The 26007-nt window shown below is 44.2% G+C and overlaps 5 long non-coding RNA genes across 5 annotated transcripts; 3 read left to right on the forward strand and 2 right to left on the reverse strand.

Annotated features, from left to right (window-relative positions):
- Positions 1 to 296: 296 nt before the first annotated feature.
- On the reverse strand, positions 297 to 1740 carry LOC310695066. The gene is made up of 2 exons (XR_014519908.1): positions 1695 to 1740; positions 297 to 834 (listed from the first exon to the last, which is right to left on the reverse strand). It is a non-coding gene; the product is annotated as an uncharacterized lncRNA (long non-coding RNA).
- A 1213-nt stretch (positions 1741 to 2953) lies between these two features.
- Positions 2954 to 4358, forward strand: LOC310694395. Its single transcript, XR_014519656.1, has 2 exons — positions 2954 to 2994; positions 3826 to 4358. It is a non-coding gene; the product is annotated as an uncharacterized lncRNA (long non-coding RNA).
- Positions 4359 to 11234: 6876 nt separating this feature from the next.
- On the forward strand, positions 11235 to 12692 carry LOC310694374. Its single transcript, XR_014519634.1, has 2 exons — positions 11235 to 11341; positions 12164 to 12692. It is a non-coding gene; the product is annotated as an uncharacterized lncRNA (long non-coding RNA).
- Positions 12693 to 15466: 2774 nt separating this feature from the next.
- LOC310694383 lies at positions 15467 to 25540 on the forward strand. Its single transcript, XR_014519643.1, has 2 exons — positions 15467 to 15508; positions 25032 to 25540. It is a non-coding gene; the product is annotated as an uncharacterized lncRNA (long non-coding RNA).
- On the reverse strand, positions 21704 to 23283 carry LOC310694427. The gene is made up of 2 exons (XR_014519691.1): positions 23132 to 23283; positions 21704 to 22244 (listed from the first exon to the last, which is right to left on the reverse strand). It is a non-coding gene; the product is annotated as an uncharacterized lncRNA (long non-coding RNA).
- Positions 25541 to 26007: the final 467 nt, after the last annotated feature.

Below are 26007 nucleotides of genomic sequence, written 5' to 3' on the forward strand. Positions count from 1 at the left end.
CCAGATTTCCCACGTCTCTGTATCATGAAACCCAAGAGGACATGACCACTTCCTTCCAAGGTCCCCAGTACTTCTAATTCAGTGATGAATTCCTGCCAATTGGTAAGGACCAGGTCCAACATAGATGATCCCCTTATTACTTCTTTCTCCTTCTGGGCAATGAAATGATCACTATGAAGGTACAAAGGAATTTGTTGGGAAGTATATTCTTGGGAGTGTGTGAGTTTCAACAGGTATCCAAAAGGCTCCTCTCATCCCAATTTAAGGGAAAGATACACCGAACTATAAGAGATGCTTTTTCCATTTTATTTGTCCCCATGAAAGCAGGTAGATTCTACAACAGCAGAAGGTTCAGAAATGTAGCAGAGATAGAAAAGAGATAGAAAAGAGAAAGAGTCACAGACATTTCAAATGCCTTCCTTGTTAGAGATGGCTCCTGGGCGAATGGCCGAGTGAATCAGGAAGATGAGTGCAAGGAGTCGACCAGCAGCCTTGAAGCCAGATCTCCTGGTGGTGGAATTATTCCTTGGGCTGTATGCTGTAGACTCCCTGTTTGCATTCAGAGCTCCCCTTGGGGTTTTTCAGCATTTGCATTGCTTGGGATAGCAGCATTTGCAACCACAGCAGGAAGACCCGCAGCACCCGGAACCACAGCAGGGGGAAGAGCAGCAGCAGGGGGAGCAGCAACACTGCTTGCAACAACAGGGGGAGCAGCAACACTGCTTGCAACAGCCGCAGCCGCAGCAGGGGGAACAGCAGCACTGCTTGCAGCAACAAGGGGAGCAGCCACACTGGCAACAGCAGGACATCTTGAGGCAGAGAAGGAAGCTTGAGCTGCAGGAAATGAAGGGATCACCAGTTAACAAAGAGCTAAATCGTCAGATGTGTTAAACACAAATTTTACTGGTGCTTTGCATTAGGAGATGCCTATTTCACATTGTTTTCATGCTACTCGCGACACAGCTGAAATAATTTCCCTACATTCAACAAAGATTTGCTTGCTGTATAAAGCATGGGAGAAACATCTGCCTGATCAATGCTGAAATGGATCAATTTGTCCAAGCAAGAATTCAATAGTGATTCTGCCTTCATTGTAAATCCAGGACCATTTTGCTTTCTGTGTTAAGGGGAATTCATCGTTTTCCTCAAGTAAAAAATAAACAAGAGCCTAGAGGAAATCCAGATTCTATCATAGCTGGATGGATATTACACATGGGATGGTTATATCTATGTTTTACATTTTTTTTGCTGCTGACATAAATTATTTTATATATCTATGTATCAAAAATGCATGGAATATTCTTCAGTTGATATGATATCTCCAGGGAAGTCACTACTTAATAGTTGCCCTGAGGACTCCAGTTAACAGCCCAAAGACAGCTTAAATGGTCAGTCCTCAGAACTGAAAATTGCAAATCCATGAAAAAATACGAAGAGATAATTCGATGGTACCATTTAATTTAAAAGGTCCGTTATAGAAAATACTTTAGCTCTTTGAAATAAAATATGCCAGTTGAGATGCTGAAATCTGAAACACTAAAAAAAACCCCAGTTTTGAGACTGATAGCTCCTGTGCACGTTCCGTTCAGAATGATTTTGCAAGACCAGAGCCACTGGATTACCTGCTCAGAATTTTCGTTTCCCTGCAATGAAGAAAACAAGAAGAATGATTAAATATTTGGAAACAAGCTTACCTTTGTTGACTATAGGAATTGGTGTGTGGATATTGGATCCAGAGAGTGAATGAAGAACTCCAGGATTGTGGTCCTTTTATATGGTTCTGTAAATTCTTCCACAATCCATGAGGCACTAATCATGAATGAGAAGCTCTACATTAAACCTTGACGTTGGCCTCCACCACACATTATTAACTGGTGCGTGATCTGTGACTGTATTCACAACCCCTATTATTTATCTATATAAATACAGAAGAAATTAAAACTGAATTCTGGAAACACTGTAATTCTCAGGCCAGATGAAGGGGCAGTTATGGGATTGGTTTTAAAACAATTATGCTATGATGAACAAAGATAATGAGAGCTTCTCATTGAGATCCTGCACTGGTTTTTTAGCCAGGAAAAATTCTCCAGATCTTCTGATTCCATTTCCTGCCTCAAGCTCAAAGCACCTGACAATTGTGTTTGTGGGTCCTGGAATTTGATCCACATAACACATATTTATAGGCAATGAGCAGAAGTCAGTAGCATGTGCCATTTATTATTTATTATTTTTTAAAAGTAGCTGAGCAGGACGGTGAATGATAGAAGTTTCACATGTTTTTATTTAATATGTAGCTTTATCAAATCTTCATTACAGTAAAAAAATAATTGATTTGCGAACACTTGGGCTCCGCAGCCTAATTTTCACCTGACATCTGAACCATGCAAAAGCAATTGGCTTGCATCCAGCTGAGGTCGACTTAGAGTAGGCAAACCTAAGTTAGCCATTTCTATGGACTTTAATGGGCCTGCTCTGAGTGTGACTAGCAGTGGTTTCAGTCCAGTGTCCTTAAAATATCTATCATCCTAAATCATTGTCTTATTAACATCACTTTATACATGCTGCAGGTTGTACTAAGGAAGAATGGCTTAAATGTTGTGTCCACAGCTAAACAATCTGAAAACTAAAACCCTTAGGGACCAGATATTTCAGATAAGCCCATATGATGCCTGTTCATGTAAACATATTTGATTTCAAGCAATCCCATAAGTGCCCCCCTTTGGACAGAAGGGAGAATTAGAGTGTTACTACTGTAGAATAGCCTTCATCACCTGACTTCAGAAAGGAAGAATGTGGACACAGTCAAGGATCACGCACCAGATGATTGTGTGGTAGAGGCCCATATTAAGGTTTAATGAAGACCTTGTCATCATTGCGTGGTTCATAATTGCTTGTGGAAGGGTTCACAGAGGTGTATATAAAGGCCCACCATTCAGGAGTTCTTCACTCATTCACTGGATCCAACATCCACACCAATTCTGACAACTGAAAAAGGTATGTTCTGTGCCACTATCTCTTCATTCTTTTGATTCCCTAGATTTCAGGAGATCTTGAGGTCTTGAGGATGTAGTCTAGCAGCTCTGGTTTTTCAATGCAACTTGCTCACTATTTATCTTACTCTTGGTGACAAATCTTGGCCTTCTGCCACGTGGGGAGTTGTGCATGGACAAAAGCGTGATTTCTTAGATTCTAATTCAAATCCAGAACTTACATCTCTCTTGGACACAAGGGATTCAAGATCTCAAAATGGTCTCCTGGATACAAAACATGTCTTTACTCATTCACAGAGAAGCTAGGATTTTGCCTTCAGTCCTCAATTCTCTCAGCATTTTAGGACTAGAAATTTGCCTACTATCGTCTTGCACAGGATCTAAAATGGGGGGGCGGGGCGGGGGGTTTCTGACCAAACATACATTTCATATTGATCTACAGCTATAATGGTTGAATATAATTCATCTGTCAAACGTGTGTTCATGAGGAGAGCAGCATGGCCTGCGGCTCCCGGTGGAGAAGGAAGTGGTTCCTGAACAATCTGTTGTGCAATTCCTGAAATGGCACAGCACACCTGACCTGCGCAAGAATCAAGGATACATGCTCTAGATAAGCAGAAGGGTAGAGATGCATAGCCAAGACAATACTGCATCCCAGCAGAACTGTTAGAATATTGCTAACCAAAAGGTACTTTAAGGATCACTCAGAGGGAAAGCATGATGTGGAAATTATGTCTTTTCTGGTTTCCTGAATGTAGATCGTGTGTCTACAGTGTTTTTAATATGGATGACGACATTGTACTTGCTTAATGGGAAATCCCTTGAATCCTTTCAGCTCCGCCTTCCCTCTCCGCCGCTAAGATGTCCTGCTGCTCCAATTGTTGCTGCTCTCCCTGCTGCTGCAAGTGCTGCTGCTGCCCCTGCTGCTGCTGCTGCAGTCCTTGCTGTTGCTGCACTCCTTGCTGCTGCTGCTCTTCCCCCTGCTGCTGCAACTCTTGCGGCTGTGGTTCCTGTGGCTGTGGCTGTGGATCTTGCGGCTGTGGTTCCTGTTGCTGCTATCCTAAGCAAGGCTGCTGCTGAAGAAGTTCAGAGAAGTGTTGAGAGATGCTGCCTCCTCCATGCTGGCGGATTCATTGGATTCATCTGTTCCATTGTCTTAAGTTTATTCCTGCCTCCTTCTCCAACATTGGATTCTTCTCATCTCCTTCTTACTTTGCTTTGTTTTCCTTCAAGGAGGCATGCTGCCAGTTGTCTTCTCTTTATCACCTTAGTTGTCTAGGGAGTCACTCTCCTTTCATCTCCTTGAATAACTCCTCTGTGAAAAGAAAACCTTTCCCGGTGGCAATTAATAAAAATTCTAAAGCATGGCACAGAGTCTTGTTCTGTTCCTTTGTCTTGAGATGCAGAATGTGGCAAAGATCCCCAATCAGGTGATCTGCTTTGCATTCTCCAAGAATTTCCAGCTGAAGAACTCCCAGCCTAGAAAGGATCACTGGCTAAGCTCCTGGGGAGCATATCTCCATCTCACATACAATATTGGAAAGGGGGCCATATCTCATTGTGAGAGCACATGCATGGCACTCTGTCAGGACTGGTTCAGCTGCGGTTCAGCACAGAGACTCAGAGAGGGTCAGTAAAGTTAATTCTCAATTCGAGATATGAAACACAAACAAGAGGTCTCCACTGGCAGCACTAGCCTGATGGAACAGTTGCCAGAACTGAGGATCTGAGCCTCCTATGCCTCTTCCCCAGGCATCTGCCTTCCCGACAGTCACAAACTCATTTGAGGAGAGGTTCTCTGCACCCTTTGTTCTGCTGCATGTAACACCCTTCTCATTCTTGGAGACAGGGGAGGAGGAGAGGGGGAAATAGTGGAACTGGCAGGTTGCTGTGGATCTGTCACAGGCTCAGCCTCCTCCTCCTCCTCAGCTGCCTTACTCTAACTTAAAACTGTGGCTAGCTCAACCTCCAGCCTGTCTGTCCCCCTTCTTTCTCTGAACTGTCCTGTATCCCACCATCATTGTCCTGGCTCAGAAGCTTCCACCTCTGATGTTCCCCTGGTGGTGGTGGTGGGGGGTGTTTCCCACTGGCTGTAGCCTTGCACCATTCCTCCTCATCTAGCCAGGCCCTGATACACATGTAACATCCGAGGATTACAAGCCGTTATCTCTCCTTGAGCAAATGGATGTAATGAGGATGGGGAGAAGCAATTCCCTTTGTGGTGGTATTTGCATGAGGCTCTCTCCTGCAAACCTCATTGATTGGATGCTTATGAAAGGGAAGAGATTATACTCTGAAGTGCATCATTTTGAGTGCTACAGGACCGCCTCTCCTGGTATGCCCCACAGAGGACCTTAAGGTCCATGAATAATCATAGTTTAGAGGTCCTGGGCCCTAGGGAAGTCAGATTATCCTCCACCAGGGCCAGGGCCTTCTCAGTAATGGCTCTGACCTGGTGGAACGCTATGTCCCATGAGACCAGGGCTATGCAGGATTTAACCTCCTTCTGCAGGGCCTGTAAGACAGAGCTACAGTATCCAGCTGGCTTTCAATTTGAACTTAGCCTGACCTTTTATTCCCCTTCCTTCCCTCCCTTTCCCTTTTTTCCACTCTGGGATCCCACAGCTAATTCTCCCCTGGTGTCCCCACTGGCCCAAATTGTTGCATCAATTAAGTGTTTTAAATTTGTTGTTATCCGCCCTGAGCCCTGTTTTCTGAATCGGGAAGGGCGGGGTATAAATTAAAATTTATGGACTTCCGGGTTGGTGCCATCGCCGAATGGCGGACTCCCTCCGAGCTCCGGAGGGAGTCTGCTCGGCAGGGGCTGGGTCCTACCGCGCCGGCGACGCGGGGACCCTCAAAAACCACGGGCACGGAGCCCGTGGACATGGGGGCTCGGCTGGTACCGTCAGCGCCCTCCCGACTCGTGAAGGAGCCTTTTTAAAGGCTACGGATTGGGTGCCGGGGAGCGGCGTGGTACTGTGAGTCTATCGCTTCCCCTGCCGAGCGCAGCCGCATGCCATTCGTCGGAGAGCGCTGGCTTCTTCCATTTGAAATTCGGACACTTAACAACAACCCGTGAGTAATTGGGTAACCGGGCATAAAAGGAGAAAAAAAAGGAATTTTTTTCGGATTCGGCACGAGCGGGGGGGATCTAAAAAGGAAGTCAGTCCCCTCCCTGATTGTAAACATGCTAAAACAAGGACTGAGAAACCAAGATCGATTCAGAAGTTTATTGCTGACAAAAAATATCAATTCCACGATGGGATACTACAAGAATTGTGCTGGACGAGAAAAGTCGAGGGTGAGAGGGAAAAGGCAACCCCCTCCTGGGAACCGGGGCGATTCGGAGAACCTGGCGGAGAGAGATGGAGAGTTTGACAGCTGTCAAAGTAGCTGTCAAATCTTGAGAATACAAAGAGGACTTTGTTACAAGTATTTTGCTGGTTAATTTTGATACAATTGGATATAAATATGGATACAAAATGTCGGGGGGAAAAAGAAACAACAACTTGACTTTTGGGTTAGAGGACACAAAGTTACTGCAACCCCCCTAGAGGGGCTTTGGGACATTACAAGTGGCGTATGTGGAAAACTACTCTGGGATGTGTACTGGTCTTAGCTCCTGGGAAAGTAGCAAAACTGAAATATTGTTTTGTCTACAGAGGTGACAACACAATAGAATCTTTCTATTGAAGTAAGGTAGGAACTGGACGTAAGTTTTTGTTCCTGAATAACAAACCTCTGTAGAGATACTAGATTTCAGAATAAGAATGGTTTTGCAGCTGAACAAGACAGAAACCTGAGAAAGTAAGAAACAAAAGAGTAAAGGACCAACTACGCCACGGAAAAAACAATGGGAGGAGCAACAATGACCAAGGGAAATTAAAGGCCTCTATTAGACTGGATTTTTGAAATTAAACATTATCAAAACAAGCAAATTTAAAGAAAACCGGCAAGATGGATTGAGAAAAATTTGGCTGTGGACTTGAGACCTCCAGGCCGACAACATACAGACTGATGGACATGGGGAATCCAAACCGGGGAAGGGAGGGGGAATTCTAGAATCCAAAGGCTATGTAACCAACTTTTGGAATCTTTTTCTATCTTCTATCTTTTATCTTTCTATATAACTTTGGTATTTTGATTTAACATGTTTTGGAAAAAAAGGGGGAATTCGTGGAAGGAAACGGGGTAGATCTTGGGGGAAAAATCTTTGTTCTATTTTGTTAAAGTTGAGGAGTGATGTTAGATTGTAATTTAAATTGGCTAATAGGTACAACATATTAGGTTTAAATTGGGAATGAGAACTTGTGGAACCAACGTAGGGAAAGGGGAATACGGTCGGGAGGGGAAGGGGGGAGTCCCAGAAAGAAGGCTATGAAAATAAGGGTTTAAAATTGGTCTTTCTTTTTCTTTCTTTTCTTTATCTTTTCTATTTTTTCTATTCTGTTATTATTGGAAATTTTAATAAATATGATTATAAAAAAAATATAAATTAAAATTTATTATCATTATTATTTATTACTTGTGGATCCAGGCTAATGTATTTCTATAACATTGAAGATAGCAACTGATCTGACCACCCCTCCTCCTCCAAGATCTCCTCTCTTAGCCCATGGATTTATTCACCCATATATATGAATTCTGCCTCCCACTAGGAAGTGAACTATACTCTAAGTTCATCAACACTGGGGTGCTAAATGAATCCATACCTCAGTGGGATATCCTAGCTTTCTTTGCAGCAATTATGAGACCCTTGGCAAAAAAAGAGCTTTTGATAGACCTCCTTGGGACCTTAACTCACTCTGTCCATCACAGCTGTGAGTCTAGGATTGTCCTTTGATTCACTAATATCTCAATTTTTTGAATAAGTGCTGTCATAACCTTGTTGTCTGGTATGAGAAACCAAATATGGCATTTTCTGAGTGAGTGAAGAACTACCAGGTGGTAGACTTCTTATGCAGCTCTGCGACTGCTCCCCCTAATAGTGAGCCATTACTCAAGAATGCTCATGTCTCCATTAAAACACGGCATTGGCTTCCACTACAACATCATCTGGTGTATGATCCTTGGCTGTGCATACCCCCTTCATTAGCGCTGTTTCTTTGTAGCTAACCCTGTAATTCTCACTCCCTAGCCACTGATTTCTTTAGATGCCTCCAACTTTTCTTTCTTGTTGGTATTGTTTGCATTTCTGCCTTCCATATTTCACCTTTAAGCAACTCCCATCCCTCCTGGACTCCCTTCTCTTTGAGTTTTTCTGACCATGGGATCTCACTCAGCAGTTACTTAAGCTTTTTGAAATCAGCACTTAAATCCAGAGTAAGTATCCAAATACATCCAGATTTCCCACGTCTCTGTATCATGAAATCCAAGAAGACATGACCACTTCCTTCCAAGGTCCCCAGTACTTCTAATTCAGTGATGAATTCCTGCCAATTGGTAAGGACCAGGTCCCCTTATTACTTCTTTCACCTTCTGGGCAATGAAATGATTAGTGTGGAAACCTAGGAATTTGTTGGGAATTATATTCTTGGGAGTGTGTGAGTTTCAACAGGTATCCAAAAGGCTCCTCTCATCCCAATTCAAGGGAAAGATACACCGAACTATAAGAGATGCTTTTTCCATTTTATTTGTCCCCATGAAAGCAGGTAGATTCTACAACAGCAGAAGCTTCAGAAATGTAGCAGAGATAGAAAAGAGAAAGAGTCACAGACATTTCAAATGCCTTCCTTGTTAGAGATGGCTCCTGGGCAAATGGCCGAGTGAAACAGGAAGATGAGTGCAAGGAGTCAACCAGCAGCCTTGAAGCCAGAGCTCCTGGTGGTGGAATTATTCCTTGGACTGTATGCTATAGACTCCCAATTTGCATTCAGAGCTTTCCTTGGGGTTCTTCAGCATTTGCATTGCTTGGGATAGCAGCATTTGCAACCACAGCAGGAAGACCCACAGCACCCGGAACCACAGCAGGGGGAAGAGCAGCAGCAGGGGGAGCAGCAACACTGCTTGCAACAACAGGGGGAGCAGCAACACTGCTTGCAACAGCCGCAGCCGCAGCAGGGGGAACAGCAGCACTGCTTGCAGCAGCAAGGGGAGCAGCCACACTGGCAACAGCAGGACATCTTGAGGAAGAGAAGGAAGCTTGAGCTGCAGGAAATCAAGGGATCACCAGTTAACAAAGAGCTAAATCGTCAGATGTGTTAAACACAAATTTTACTGGTGCTTTGCATTAGGAGATGCCTATTTTACATTGTTTTCCTCCTACTCGTGACACAGCTGAAATAATTTCCCTATATTCAACAAAGATTTGCTTGCTGTATACAGCATGTGAGAAACATCTGCCTGATGAATGCTGAAATGGACCGATTTGTCCAACCAAAAATTCAATAGTGATTCTGCCTTCATTGTAAATCCAGGAACATTTTGCTTTCTGTGTTAAGGGGAATTCAGAGTTTTCCTCAAATATAAAATAAATAAAAGCCTAGAGGAAATCCAGATTCTATCATAGCAGGATGCATATTACACATGCGCTGGTTATATCTATGTCTTATATTTTTTATGCTGCTGACATAAATTATTATATATATATCTATGTCTCTAAAATGCATGGAATATTCTTCAGTGGATATGAGAAACAGTTGACACCTCCAGGGAAGTCATTACTTGATAGTTCCCCTGAGAACTCCGGTTAACAGCCCCAAGACAGCTTAAATGGTCAGTCCTCAGAACTAAAAATTGCAAATCAATGAAACAGATATGGTGAAGAGATAATTCGATGGTACCATCTACTTTGGCCTTTGCCGTGCCAATGAACCTATAAAAAGTCCGTTATAGAAAATATTTTAGCTCTTTGAAATAAAATATGCCAGTTGAGATGCTGAAATCTGAAAAACTAAAAAAAATCCAGTTTTGAGACTGATAGCTCCTGTGCACGTTCCGTTCAGAATGATTTTGCAAGACCAGAGCCACTGGAGTACCTGCTCAGAATTTTCGTTTCCCTACAATGAAGAAAACAAGAAGAATGATTAAATATTTGGAAACAAGCTTACCTTTGTTGACTATAGGAATTGGTGTGTGGATATTGGATCCAGAGAGTGAATGAAGAACTCCAGGATTGTGGTCCTTTTATATGGTTCTGTGAATTCTTCCACAATCCATGAGGCACTAATCATGAATGAGAAGCTCTACATTAAACCTTGACATTGGCCTCCACCACACATTATTAAGTGGTGCGTGATCTGTGACTGTATTCACAACCCCTATTATTTATCTATATAAATACAGAAGAAATTAAAACTGAATTCTGGAAACACTGTAATTCTCAGGCCAGATGAAGGGGCAGTTATGGGATTGGTTTTAAAACAATTATGCTATGATGAACGGAAATAATGAGAGCTTCTCACTGAGATCCTGCACTGTTTTTTTAGCCAGGAAAAATTCTCCAGATCTTCTGACTGTATTTCCTGCCTCAAGCTCAAAGCACCTGACAATTGCATTTCCACGTCTTGGAATTTGATCCTCATAACACATATTTATCAGCAATGAGCAGAAGTCAATAGCATGTGCCATTTATTATTTATTATTTTTTAAAAGTAGTTGAGCAGGACGGTGAATGATAGAAGTTCCACGTGTTTTTATTTAATATGTAGCTTTAACAAATGTTCATTACATTAAAAAATAATTGATAGATGAACACTCGGGCTCCACAGCCTAATTTTCACCTGACATCTGAACCATGCAAAAGCAATTGGCTTGCATCCAGCTGAGGTCTACTTAGAGTAGGCAAACCTAAGTTAGCCATGTCTATGGACTTTAATGGGCCTGCTCTGAGTGTGACTAGCAGTGGTTTCAATCCAGTGTCCTTAAAATATCTATCATCCTAAATCATTGCCTTCTTAACATCACTTTATACATGCTGCAGGTTGTACTAAGGAAGAATGGCCTAAATGTTTTGTCCACAGCTAAACAATCTGAAAACTAAAACCCTTAGGCACCAGATATTTCACAGAAGCCCATATGATGCCTGTTCATCTGAACATATTTGATTTCAAGCAATCCCATAAGTGCCCCCTTTGGACAGAAGGGAGAATTAGAGTGTTACTACTGCAGCATAGCCTTCATCACCTGACTTCAGAAAGGAAGGATGTGGACACAGTCAAGGATCACGCACCAGATGATTGCATGGTAGAGGCCCATATTAAGGTTTAATGAAGACCTTGTCATCATTGCGTGGTTCATAACTGCTTGCGGAAGGATTCACAGAGGTGTATATAAAGGCCCACCATTCAGGAGTTCTTCACTCACTCACTGGATCCAACATCCACACCAATTCTGACAACTGAAAAAAGGTAAGTTCCTCCAATAATCTCTTCATTCTTTCAGTTCCTGGAGAGGTATGGTCTTGAGGATGTAGTCTATCAGCTCTGGTTTTTCAATGCAACTTGCTCACTATTTATCTTACTCTTGGTGACAATTCTTGGCCTCCTGCCATGTGGGGAGTTGTGCATGGACAAAAGCGTGATTTCCTAGATTCTAATTCAAATTCAGAACTTACATCTCCCTTGGACACAAGGGATTCAAGATCTCAAAAAGGTCTTCTGGATACAAAACATGTCTTACCTCATTCACAGAGAAGCTAGGATCTTGCCTTCAGGCTTAAATTCTCTCAGCATTTTAAGACTAGAAATTTGCCTACAATCATCTTGCACAGGATCTAAAATGGGGGGGGGGGTCGGGGGGTTTCTGACCAAACATACATTTCATATTGATCTACAGCTATAATGGTTGAATATAATTCATCTGTCAAACATGTGTGTTCATGAGGAGAGCAGCATGGCCTGCGGCTCCCGGTGGAGAAGGAAGTGGTTCCTGAACAATCTGTTGTGCAATTTCTGAAATGGCACAGCAGACCTGACCTGAGCAAGAATCAAGGATCAATGCTCTAGATAAGCAGAAGGGTAGAGATGTATAGCCAAGACAATACTGCATCCCAGCAGAACTGTTAGAATATTGCTAACCAAAATGTACTTTAAGGATCACTCAGAGGGAAAGCATGATGTGGAAATTATGTCTTTTCTGGTCTCCTGAATGTAGATAGTGTGTCTACAGTGTTTTTAATATGGATGACGACATTGTACTTGCTTAATGGGAAATCCCTTGAATCCTTTCAGCTCCGCCTTCCCTCTCCACCGCTAAGATGTCCTGCTGCTCCAATTGTTGCTGCTCTCCCTGCTGCTGCAAGTGCTGCTGCTGCCCCTGCTGCTGCTGCACTCCTTGCTGTTGCTGCTCTCCTTGCTGCTGCTGCTCTTCCCCCTGCTGCTGCAACTCTTGCGGCTGTGGTTCCTGTGGCTGTGGCTGTGGATCTTGCGGCTGTGGTTCCTGTTGCTGCTATCCTAAGCAAGGCTGCTGCTGAAGAAGTTCAGTGAAGTGTTGAGAGCTGCTGCCTCCTCCATGCTGGCGGACTCCTTGGATTCATCTGTTCCTTTGTCTTAAGTTTATTCCTGCCTCCTTCTACAACCCTTGATTCTTCTCATCTCCTTCTTACTTTGCTTTGTTTTCCTTCAAGGAGGCATGCCAGTTGTCTTCCCTTTATTACCTTAGTTGTCTAGGGAGTCACTCTCCTTTCATCTCCTTGAATAACTCCTCTGTGAAAAGAAAACCTTTCCCGGTGGCAATTAATAAAAATTCTAAAGCATGGTACATAGCCTTGTTGTGTTCATTTGCCCTGAGATTCAGAATGTGGCAAAGATCCCCAAACAGGTGATCTGCTTTGCATTCTCCAAGAATCTCCAGCTGAAGAGCTCCCAGCCTAGAAAAGATCACTGGCTAAGCTCCTGGGGAGTACATCTCCGTCTCACGTACAATATTGGAAAGGGGGCCATATCTCATTGGGAGAGCACATGCATGGCATCCTGTCAGGGCTGGTTCAGCTGCGGTTCAGCACTGAGACTCAGAGAGGGTCAGTAAAGTTAATTCTCAATTCGAGATATGAAACACAAACAAGAGGTCTCCACTGGCAGGACTAGCCTGATGAAACAGTTGCCAGAAATGAGGATCTGAGCCTCCTATGCCTCTTCCCCAGGCATCTGCCTTTCAGACAGTCACAAACTCATTTGAGGAGGGGTTCTCTGCACCTTTCGTTCTGCTGCATGTAACACCCTCCTCATTCTTGGAAACAGGGGAGGAGGAGAGGGGAAAATAGTTGAACTGGCAGGCTGCTTTGGATCTGTCACAGCCTCAGCCCCTCCTCCTCCTCAGCTGCCTTACTCTAACTTAAAACTGTGGCTAGCTCAACCTCCAGCCTGTCTGTCCCCCTTCTTTCTTTGAACTGTCCTGTATCCCACCATCATTGTCCTGGCTCAGAAGCTTCCACCTCTGATGTTCCCCTGGTGGTGGGGGTGGGGGTGTTTCCCACTGGCTGTAGCCTTGCACCATTCCTCCTCATCTAGCCAGGCCCTGATACACATGTAACATCCGAGGATTACAAGCCGTTATCTGTCATTGAGCAAATGGATGTAATGAGGATGGGGAGAAGCAATTCCCTTTGTGGTGGTATTTGCATGAGGCTCTCTCCTGCAAACCTCATTGATTGGATGCTTATGAAAGGGAAGAGATTATACTCTGAAGTGCATCATTTTGAGTGCTACAGGACCGCCTCTCCTGGTATGCCCCACACAGGACCTTAAGGTCCATGAATAATCATAGTTTAGAGGTCCCAGGCCCTAGGGAAGTCAGATTATCCTCCACCAGGGCCAGGGCCTTCTCAGTAATGGCTCTGACCTGGTGGAACGCTATGTCCCATGAGACCAGGGCTATGCAGGATTTAACCTCCTTCTGCAGGGCCTGTAAGACAGAGCTACAATATCCAGCTGGCTTTCAATTTGAACTTAGCCTGACCTTTTATTCTTGGGAGTGTGTGAGTTTCAACAGGTATCCAAAAGGCTCCTCTCATCCCAATTCAAGGGAAAGATACACCGAACTATAAGAGATGCTTTTTCCATTTTATTTGTCCCCATGAAAGCAGGTAGATTCTACAACAGCAGAAGCTTCAGAAATGTAGCAGAGATAGAAAAGAGATAGAAAAGAGAAAGAGTCACAGACATTTCAAATGCCTTCCTTGTTAGAGATGGCTCCTGAGCGAATGACTGAGTGAATCAGGAAGATGAGTGCAAGGAGTCAACCAGCAGCCTTGAAGCCAGAGCTCCTGGTGGTGGAATTATTCCTTGGACTGTATGCTGTAGACTCCCTGTTTGCATTCAGAGCTCCCCTTGGGGTTCTTCAGCATTTGCATTGCTTGGGATAGCAGCATTTGCAACCACAGCAGGAAGACCCGCAGCACCCGGAACCACAGCAGGGGGAAGAACAGCAGCAGGGGGAGCAGCAACACTGCTTGCAACAACAGGGGGAGCAGCAACACTGCTTGCAACAGCTGCAGCCGCAGCAGGGGGAACAGCAGCACTGCTTGCAGCAGCAAGGGGAGCAGCCACACTGGCAACAGCAGGACATCTTGAGGAAGAGAAGGAAGCTTGAGCTGCAGGAAATCAAGGGATCACCAGTTAACAAATAGCTAAATCGTCAGATGTGTTAAACACAAATTTTACTGGTGCTTTGCATTAGGAGATGCCTATTTCACATTGTTTTCATGCTACTCGCGACACAGCTGAAATAATTTCCCTATATTCAACAAAGATTTGACACATATTTATCAGCAATGAGCAGAAGTCAATAGCATGGGCCATTTATTATTTATTATTTTTTAAAAGTAGCTGAGCAGGACGGTGAATGATAGAAGTTCCACGTGTTTTTATTTAATATAGCTTTAACAAATGTTCATTACATTAAAAAATAATTGATAGATGAACACTTGGGCTCCACAGCCTAATTTTTACCTGACATCTGAACCATGCAAAAGCAATTGGCTTGCATCCAGCTGAGGTCTACTTAGAGTAGGCAAACCTAAGTTAGCCATTTCTATGGACTTTAATGGGCCTGCTCTGAGTGTGACTAGCAGTGGTTTCAATCCAGTGTCCTTAAAATATCTATCATCCTAAATCATTGTCTTATTAACATCACTTTATACATGCTGCAGGTTATACTAAGGAAGAATGGCCTAAATGTTGTGTCCACAGGTAAACAATCTGAAAACTAAAACCCTTAGGGACCAGATCTTTCAGAGAAGCCCATATGATGCCAGTTCATGTAAACATATTTGATTTCAAACAATCCCATAAATGCCCCCTTTGGACAGAAGGGAGCATTAGAGTGTTACTACTGTAGAATAGCCTTCATCACCTGACTTCAGAAAGGAAGAATGTGGACACAGTCAAGGATCACGCACCAGATGATTGTGTGGTAGAGGCCCATATTAAGGTTTAATGAAGACCTTGTCATCATTGCGTGGTTCATAACTGCTTGCGGAAGGGTTCACAGAGGTGTATATAAAGGCCCCCCATTCAGGAGTTCTTCACTCACTCACTGGATCCAACATCCACACCAATTCTGACAACTGAAAAAAGGTACGTTCCTCCAATTATCTCTTCACTCTTTCAGTTCCAGGAGAGGTATGGTCTTGAGAATGTAGTCTAGCAGCTCTGGTTTTTCAATGCAACTTGCTCACTGTTTATCTTACTCTTGGTGACAAATCTTGGCCTCCTGCCACATGGGGAGTTGTGCATGGACAAAAGCTTGATTTCTTAGATGCTAATTCAAATTCAGAATTTACTTCTCTCTTGGAAATGAGGGATTCAAGATCTCAAAACGGTCTCCTAGATACAAAACATGTCTTTACTCATTCACAGAGAAGCTAGGATCTCGCTTTCAAGCCTCAATTCTCTCAGCATTTTAGGACTAGAAATTTGCCTACAATCATCTTGCACAGGATCTAAAATGGGGGGTGGGACAGGGGTTTTTCTGACCAATCACACATTTCATATTGATCTACAACTATAATAGTTGAATATAATTCACCTGTCAAACATGTGTGTTCATGAGGAAAGCAGCACGGCCTGCGGCTCCCGATGGAGAAGGAGGTGGTTCCTGAACAATCTGTTGTGCAATTCCTGAAATGGCACAGCACACCTGACCTGAGCAAGAATCAAGGATAAATGCACTAGATAAGCAGAAGGGTAGAGATGCATAGCCAAGACAACAGTGCATCCCATTTTCTAACCAAAATGTACTTTTAGGATCACTCAGAGGGAAACATGATGTGAAAATTATGTCTTTTCTGGCAGAGCATCTGTCTACAGTGTTTTAACATGCCTGAGGATGTTGTTTGCTTAATGGGAAATCCCTTGAATCCTTTCAGCTCCGCCTTTCCTTTCCACCGCTAAGATGTCCTGCTGCTCCAATTGTTGCTGCTCTCCCTGCTGCTGCAAGTGCTGCTGCTGCCCCTGCTGCTGCTGCAGTCCTTGCTGCTGCTGCACTCCTTGCTGCTGCTGCTCTTCCCCCTGCTGCTGCAACTCTTGCGGCTGTGGTTCCTGTGGCTGTGGATCTTGTGGCTGTGGTTCCTGTTGCTGCTATCCTAAGCAAGGCTGCTGCTGAAGAAGTTCAGTGAAGTGTTGAGAGCTGCTGCCTCCTCCATGTTGGCAGACTCCTTGGATTCATCTGTTCCATTGTCTTAAGTTTATTCCTGCCTCCTTCTACAACCCTGGATTCTTCTCATCTCCTTCTTACTTTGCTTTGTTTTCCTTCAAGGAGGCATGCTGCCAGTTATCTTCTCTTTATCACCTTGGTTGTCCAGGGAGTCACTCTCCTTTCATCTCCTTGAATAACTCCTCTGTGAAAAGAAAACCTTTCCCGGTGGCAATTAATAAACATTCTAAAGCATGGTACAGAGCCTTGTTGTGTTCATTTGCCCTAAGATGCAGCATGTGGCATAGATGCCTGTACAGGTGATCTGCTTTGCATTCTCCAAGAATCTCCTGCTTAAGGGCTCCCAGCCTCAAAAGCATCACTAGCTCAGCTCACGTACAATATTGGAAAGGGGGCCATATCTCATTGTGAGAGCACATGCATGGCATCCTGTCAGGGCTGGTTCAGCTGCGGTTCAGCACCACTAAAGTGGCATATTCATGACTAAGTACCAATGGATATGTCTTTCAAGCACAGCACCTCTAATCATCTCCTTTGGCTATATCCACACCTTTCATTAAAATGACAAATGAGTTGGAAAGAAGTCCTCACCAGAGAAGAATAGCAACCAAGCTGATGGAATGCAGTGAGATGGCAAAGCTGACTGGAAAACCCAGAAACCAAGAGGATAAAAGCTTTATAAAAGAATGGGGAAAATGTCTAAGTTATTTAGGAGACCAATGTAAACAGATGGAAACAAAAGCAGGATTCTGGCTCACTGATAGTGTAAAAAAAATATTAAGGACAATATGGTTTGATATAAAAATGGGAGTATGGATGCAGTTGTAGACGCTCAAAACAAGACTCCATGGAGGGATGTCTTGATATTTAGAGAATCTCCTTATACAGAGATGTTCTTATTAAAGTAAAGGTAAAGGGACCCCTGTCCATTAGGTCCAGTCGTGACCAGCTCTGGGGTTGCGGCGCTTATCTCACTTTATTGGCCGAGGGAGCTGGCGTACAGCTTCCGGGTCATGTGGCCAGCATGACTAAGCCGCTTCTGGAGAACCAGAGCAGCACACGGAAACGCCGTTTACCTTCCCGCTGGAGTGGTACCTATTTTAGTACTTGCACTTTGACGTGCTTTTGAACTGCTAGGTTGGCAGGAGCAGGGACTGAGCAACGGGAGCTCACCCCGTCGTGGGGATTCAAACCGCCGACCTTCTGATCGGCAAGTCCTAGGCTCTGTGGTTAACCCACAGCGCCACCTGTGTCCCGCATGTTCTTATTAGTTTGTGTTTATTTGTACTTTGGTTTTATAAACCAATAAAAATGATTTATATAAAAAAATAAGTATAACAACATTTAAAGCAAGAGGAATATGTATAAAAAATCTGACTCAGCTTCACCCTACTAAAAGATGAGCAGAATTTTAAGGTCTAATAGTATAGGTGAGTGAAAAAAATATTTGCCTAAAAAGCAAATAGTGATGGTGACAGGGATGCCTCCTTGGGGAGAGCATTTGACATAGGGAGAGCCACCACTGGGAAGGCCTATTCGTATGTCTCCACCCTCCACAGCTAGCTCAGGGTGGGGGTACATGGAGAAGGATGTCAGGTGATGGATGCAGGGTCTGGTTTCAGTCATGTGGGCAGAGGCACTCCTTGAGATACTTGAGTCCTTTATTGCATGGTTGCCAGGAGCACATTTCTGGAGCAGGTCAGCTATAAATGGCACAGCGTAAGTAAAGTTAAACTCTTTATTGGACGAAACAAGGAAGTTGTGGTTGGTTCACAGCAGATCTTGTGATTCCTTGTAGATCTGCCACCTCTCCATATGGCAGGCATGCTGTCAGGAATGAGCCAGCTCAAAGTGAGGGTGTAGTGAGTGGGACTATCTACCCCCCCCAACCATTCCTCCAAGACAGCGGCAGGACTTGGCCAGGAAGGGGGAGAGATCACTAGTTGTTGCAAATCACAAGCCGAACAGTAAACCCGCTACCACCTCCTATCCTGGACCACCCTTGAATGGGGTTCAAGGAGTCACTTTACCATGACGCAGACAGAAATTCAACAGGTAGGTGTCCAAACGGTAAGGCACCAGTTTAGCTTCCCCTAACAAGGCACAGAGTACAAAAGACAAAAAGTCCTTTTCCAAGTTTATTGAAAAAGCCACTCAAAAAGTTGCACATTTCTTAGAAGGTTACAAACAAAAAATTTAAAACATTGTAAAATATAACTATCTAAAACCATACTCACACAGCAACAATAGTTCAAAACACAGTGAGTAGTTAAGAGCCCTTTCACTGGTCAAACACCCCCAGGCAAAGTACTAGGGCAAGATATTCTGCCCTTTGCATCTGAATTCCCAAATCCTTTATCCTTGAAAACCCATGTGGAGGATAGGTTAGGGACCAATCATTTCTTTAGGTTAATTACCAATGGCTGTATGATGAGACTATATCTCCTGATTGCCAGGAGACCAGCACAGCTGAACTTTGTTTGGACTCAGAGACATTACGATCAAAAGGCTCTTCCTCCATTCCCAGGCCTCTCTTACACATAGGTAAAGGTAAAGGGACCCCTGACCATTAGGTCTAGTCGTGGCCAACTCTGGGGTTGCGGCGCTCATCTCGCTTTATTGGCTGAGGGAGCTGGTGTACAGCTTCTGGGTCATGTGGCCAGCATGACTAAGCTGCTTCTGGCGAACCAGAGCAGCGCACGGAAACGCCGTTTACCTTCCCACCGGAGTGGTACCTATTTATCTACTTGCACTTTAACATGCTTTCGAACTGCTAGGTTGGCAGGAGCAGGGACCAAGCAATGGGAGCTCACCCCGTTGCGGGGATTCAAACCGCCAACCTTCTGATCGGCAAGTCCTAGGCTCTGTGGTTTAACCCATAGCGCCACTCCGTGTCCCCTCTTACACATACCAGCTCCTAAATTGTAAATTACTTGATAGCCTCCTGTGCCTTTTTTACAACCCATTCCACACTCAGGCCCCCAGCTGTGCCATGGTCTGGAAAATCAAATAACACTTCATCCTGCCTAGAGTCAAGTGGTAATTGACTCACATTTCTAGAGACAGGGAGCTTTACATTTAAAGAGACCAAACACCCATTCCACAGAAGGCCACTATTTTATCTCTCCCACCATGCTTCACTCCTGCGTGAACCAGCGTTTGACATACTAAGATTTCCCAACTTCACTACAGAGGGTTTGCAGCCAACTGCAGAAAGCAGCCAAGAAGAGGGAGGCTTTGATGTTAGGCAGGCAGGGGAGAGCCGGCAGCTGCAGAAATCGGCTCTTCCTGACCTTGACAGGCGAGCGGATAAGACAGTAGCTGAGAGCAGGCTAGAACACTGCCAAAGCACACTGGAAGCTCAAATTGGGGGCGAATAGACAAGGAGACAGTTTATCGGGAAAGGAAGCAGTTGGCACTAATCCATTCTCTCCAAGGAGTCGGCGAGTGGGAGGGCTTCTAGATAGGAAGCAAAACAAAAGACACAAGGGGCGTTATTTCAATATATTATTTAGATACCGGAAGGAATCTTCAGAAGGGCCATCATGAATAATGATACCAGAGGCTTTGTTAGCATCATCCAGAGCTATCTGTTGGTTTTTGCAATAAGCCATTCTTTTTTAATTACCGTATTTTTTGCACCATAACACTTACTTTTTTCCTCCTAGAAAGTAAGGGGAAATATCTGTGCATGTTATGGAGGGAATGCCTACGGGTGGCATGCCTATGGATTTTTCTCCTCTAAAAACTACGTGTGTGTTATGGTCGGGTGCGTGTTATAGAGCGAAAAACAAGGTATCTACCCTCACTGTGTTCTCAAGCTGGGAACCTGGACTCCTGACAGAATGACCCTTCTATAAGTTCTTTGCATTAGTTGGCAAAGGAAGGAGCCGATAACGGAAGAACAACAACAGCTCCCCATGGCCGCGTCGGTGGGTGCAATTGGAGGACAGAACCTGATTGCAAATCCTTATCAGGTACTTTGGCAGCAAAATCAGGAGTTGAAGCTGCCACTAACCAGGTTGGAAGGAGTGGGAGGGGGGCAGTCCAGGCAGCTGATGGAGGTATATGGAAGGCCGACGTCCAAGAGCCTCATACCCCCCGCCCCCGATTTTCAGGAAAGCCTTCAGAGATGTGGCCTTCAAAACAGCCTGCTTCTATTTCCTAAGCCTCCAAGGGGCTGAATTCCACGGTGGTAAGGACAGGGTGTCATTCCTCATTAGCCTAGTAGAAGAAGAAGAAGAGGAGTTTGGATTTGATATCCCACTTTATCACTACCCGAAGGAGTCTCAAAGCGGCTAACATTCTCCTTCCCCTTCCTCCCCACAACAAACACTCTGTGAGGTGAGTGGGGCTGAGAGACTTCAGAGAAGTGTGACTAGCCCAAGGTCACCCAGTAGCTGCATGTGGAGGAGCGGAGATGCGAACCCGGTTCACCAGATTACGAGTCTACTGCTCTTAATCACTGCACCACACTGGCTCTCAGTAGAGGCAGGGGCTCAGCACTTTGTGACTCCCTGAGGTTAAGCAATGATGGAGCACTTGCCAATTAGGATGCTTTCATAAAAATGATGGGCAGTATTTATCTAGATCCTTTACCGGAAGAGGCGCTTGCCGAGAAGCTCATGAGCCTCAGACAGGGAAACCAGACTGTGGCAGAGTAGTGGGCCGATTATCAGATGTACTTCCGGCAACTGGGATGGGAGAGAAAATCGATGCTTGCATTATACAAGGTGGGTCTGAATGAGCAGATTCGGGATGAACTGGCTGGGATGCCCCTACAGACTGCGTTGCAAGGAGATAGGAAAACCTCCTTGCAGCAAGGACTGAGATTACAGGAGCACGCCATGGTATGTCGAGGAAAGGGAAGAGGACATGATCACTTCCTTCCAAGGTCCCCAGTACTTCCAATTCAAAGATCAATTCCTGCCTATTAGTGAGGACCAGGTCCAATGTAGATGATCTCCTAGCTGCTTCCTTCACCTTCTGGGCAATGAAATGATCAGTGAAGCAACGGAGGAATTTGTTGGGAATTATAGTCTTGGGAGTGTGTGAGTTTCAACAGGGATCCAAAAGCCTCCTCTCACCCCAATTTAAGGGAAAGATACACCAAAATATAAGTGATGCTTTATCATTTTATTTGTTGCCATGCAAGCAGGTAGATTCTACAACAGCAGAAGGTTTAGAAATGTAGCAGCGAGAGAAAAGAGAAAGAGTCACACACATTGAGAGTATCATGAAGGCACCATTTCAAATGCCTTGTTGGAGATGGCTCCTAGGAGAATAGCTGGACGATGAGTGCAAGGAGTCAACCAGTAGCCCTTGAAGTCAGTACTCATGGTGGTGGGATTATTCCTTGGGCTGTATGCTGTAGACTCCCAGTTTGCATTCAGAGCTCCCCTTGGGGTTCTTCAGCATTTGCATTGCTTGGGATAGCAGCATTTGCAACCACAGCAGGAAGACCCGCAGCACCCGGAACCACAGCAGGGGGAAGAGCAGCAGCAAGGGGAGCAGCAACACTGCTTGCAACAACAGGGGGAGCAGCAACACTGCTTGCAACAGCTGCAGCAGGGGGAACAGCAGCACTGCTTGCAGCAACAAGGGGAGCAGCCACACTGGCAACAGCCGGACATCTTGAGGAAGAGAAGGAAGCTTGAGCTGCAGGAAATCAAGGGATCACCAGTTAAGCAAGTGCTACATCATCAGATGTGTTGAAGACACATTTTACTGGTGCTTTGCATTAAGAGCTGACTATTTCACATTGTTTTCCTCCTACTCGTGACACAGCTGAAATAATTTCCCTATGTATATAGCAAAGATTCGCTTGTTCTATAAAGCATTGGGGAAACATCTGCCTGCTGTATACATGAAATATATCATGGGTGAAATATTCCACCTCAGCTGATATGAGAAGAAGTTTACATCTTTAGGGAAGTCACTACAGTGGTACCTTGGTTTACAACCTTAATCCATCCCGGACGTCCGGTTGTAAACTAAAACAGGTTGTAACCCAAGGCACGCTTTTGCCAATGAGGCCTCCCCCCTCCAAAATGTGGTTGTAATAAAAAAAGGGTTGTAATCCAAAAAAGGGACACACACTTCCGGGTTTTACATGGTTGTAATCCAAAACGGTTGTAATCCAAAACGGTTGCAAACCAAGGTACCACTCTACTGCCATAAGGAGTCCATTAAACACCCCAGAGGCAGGGAAAATGGTCAGTCTGCAAAAGCACAACTTATGAAAATGTAGCGTCCATCACGCAGATATGGTGAAGAGATAATTACATGATCCCATCAGGTAAAACCCAAAGAACCTACAAGGAGTCTGTTATTCAAACCACTTTTCATCTATGTCTTAAAATATGGCAGTTGAGATGCTGAAATCTGAAACACTAACATAATCCCATTTTGAGACAGTTGACTATTCTTTGAATTTGATTCAGATGCATTTCGCAAGACCAGAGCTGGAGTACCTGCTCAGAATATTCGTTTCCCTGCAATGAAGGAAACAAGAAGAATGAATAAATATTTGGAGACAAGCTTACCTTTGTTGACTATAGGAATTGGTGTGTGGATGTTGGATCCAGAGAGTGAATGAAGAACTCCAGGATTGTGGTCCTTTTATATGGCTCTGTGAACCCTTCCGCAAGCCATAAGGCTCTACTCATGAATGAGAAGCTCTACATTAAACCTTGACGTTGGCCTCCACCACACATTATTAGCTGGTGCGTGATCTGTGACTGTATTCACAACCCCTATTATTTATCTATATATATAAACACAGAGGAAATTAAAAGTGCACTCTGGGAACACTGTAATTCTCAGCCTGGATTAAAGGGTGAATGGTAGCAGTTGCACATGTTTTTATTTAATATGTAGCTTTAACAAATGTTCATTACAGCAAAAAAATAATTGCTAGACGAATGCAAAACATTTGGGCTATATCTAATGATTGTCTTCCAGCTTTCAATCACCCAGAAAGAACATTACAGCCTAATTTGCACCAGACATCTGAGCAATTGGCTTGTATCCAGATGAGTTCTACTTAGAGAAGGCACACTGAAATTAACAAACCTATGTTAGCCATTTCTATGGACTTTAATGGACCTGCTCTGAGTGTGACTAGCAGTGGTTTCAATCCAGGGTCCTTAAAACAAGTATCATCCTGAATAACTGATTCATTAAAATAACTTTATACATGCTGCATGCTGTGCTAAGAAAGAGTGGCCTAAATGTTGTGTCCACAGGTAAACAGTCTGAATACTAAATCCCTTAGGCACCAGATCTTGGAGAGAAGCCCATATGATGCCTGTTCATCCGAACGTATTTGATTTCAAGCAATCCAATAAGTGCCCCCTTTGGACAGAAGGGAGAATTAGAGTGTTACTACTGCAGAATAGCCTTAATCACCTGACTTTAAAAAGGAAGGATGTGGACACAGTCAAGAATCATGCACCTGATGATTGTGTGGTAGAGGACTTTTAATGAAGACCTTGTCATCATTGCGTGGTTCATAATTGCTTGCGGAAGGGTTCACAGAGGTGTATATAAAGGCCCCCCATTCAGGAGTTCTTCACTCACTCACTGGATCCAACATCCACACGAATTCTCAGAACTGAAAAAGGTATGTTCTGTGCCACTATCTCTTCATTCTTTTGGTTCCCTAGATTTCCAGAGAGCTTGAGATCTTGAGGATGTAGTCTAGCAGCTCTGGTTTTGCAATGGTACTGGCTCACTATATTTCTTATTCTTGGTGGCCAATCTTTGTCTCCTGCCACATGGGGAGGTGTGCATGGAGAAAAGCGTGATTTCTTAGATGGTAATTCTAATTCAAAATTTACTTCTCTCTTGGGCATGAGGAATGCAAGATCTCAATCAGGTCTTCTGGATACACCATTTCTTATAGAACATGTCTTTATACATTCACAGAGAAGCTAGGATCTTGCCTTCAGGCCTCAGGTTTGGCAGAATTTTAGGACTAGAATGTTTGCCTACTATTGTCTTGCACAGGATCTAAAATAGGTTTGGGTTTTTTCTGACCAAGGACACATTTCAAATTGATCTACAGCTATAATGGTTAAATGTAATTCACCTGTCAGACATGTATGTTTTGAGGAAACCAGCATGGCCTGTGGCTCCTGATGGAGAAGGAGGTGGTTCCTGATCAATCTGTTGTGCAGTTCCTGAAATGGCACAGCACACCTGACCTAAGCAAGAGTCAAGGATCAATGCTCTAGATAAGCAGAAGGGTAGTGATGCATAGGTAAGACAACAGTGCATCCCATTTTGCTAACCAAAATGTAGTTTTAGGATCACTCAGAGGGAAACATGATGTGAAAATCATGTCTTTTCTGGTCTCCTGAATGCAGAGCATATGTCTACAGTGTTTTAATATGCCTGAGGACGTTGTGTTTACTTAATGGGAAATCCCTTGAATTCTTTCAGCTCTGCCTTCCTTCTCCACCGCTAAGATGTCCTGCTGCTCCAATTGTTGCTGCTCTCCCTGCTGCTGCAAGTGCTGCTGCTGCCCCTGCTGCTGCTGCTGCACTCCTTCCTGTTGCTGCACTCCTTGCTGCTGCTGCACTCCTTGCTGCTGCTCTTCCCCCTGCTGCTGCAACTCTTGCGGCTGTGGTTCCTGTTGCTGCTATCCTAAGCAAGGCTGTTGCTGAAGAACTTCAGTGAAGTGTTGAGAGCTGCTGCCTCCTCCATGCTGGTGGAGTCCTTGGATTAATCCGTTTCTGTGCCTTAAGTTTATTCCTGCCTCCTTCTACAACCCTGGATTCTTCTCATCTTCTTCTTACTTTGCTTTGTTTTCCTTCAAGGAGGCATGCCAGTTGCCTTCTCTTTATCATCATGGTGGTGCTGGGTGTCATTCTCTTTTCATCTCTTTGAATAACTCCACTGTGGAGAAAATAATCTATGTATACAGCAGTTAATAAAATTTCTAAAGCATAGTACAGAGTCTTGTGTTCCTTTGCCTTGAGATGGGGAATGTGTCATAGATCACTGCGTAAGTCATCTGCTTTGCAAGCATCTCCTGATGAAGGGCTGCTGGACTAGAAAGGATCAGAAGCTGAGCTCTTGAGGAGGACATCTCCATCTCACATACAATATTGAGAAATGGGCCATAGCTCATTGGAAGGGCCCATGTATGACACACATAACATCTCAGGTTCACTAGCTGTTATCTCTCCTTGAATAAATGGATGTAGGAAAAACCAGGAGTAGCAAGACCCATTGCCTGAGATCTGGCGTTGGATCACTAAAACCTGATTTAATTGATGTATAGTAGGGATTTCTTGATAGGCACAATCTGCAGGAGGCTCTGTCTTGCAAACCACTCTTTAGTGGTGCCTCACTTTGTGGGGAACTTCAGGTGAATTGAAGCAAGAGCCCTCTGTCACAGAGCCTTGGAAGAAAA

The sequence above is a fragment of the Podarcis liolepis genome (genome assembly GCF_965112155.1).
Source record: "Podarcis liolepis genome assembly, chromosome: 15".
Lineage (NCBI taxonomy): Eukaryota > Metazoa > Chordata > Lepidosauria > Squamata > Lacertidae > Podarcis > Podarcis liolepis.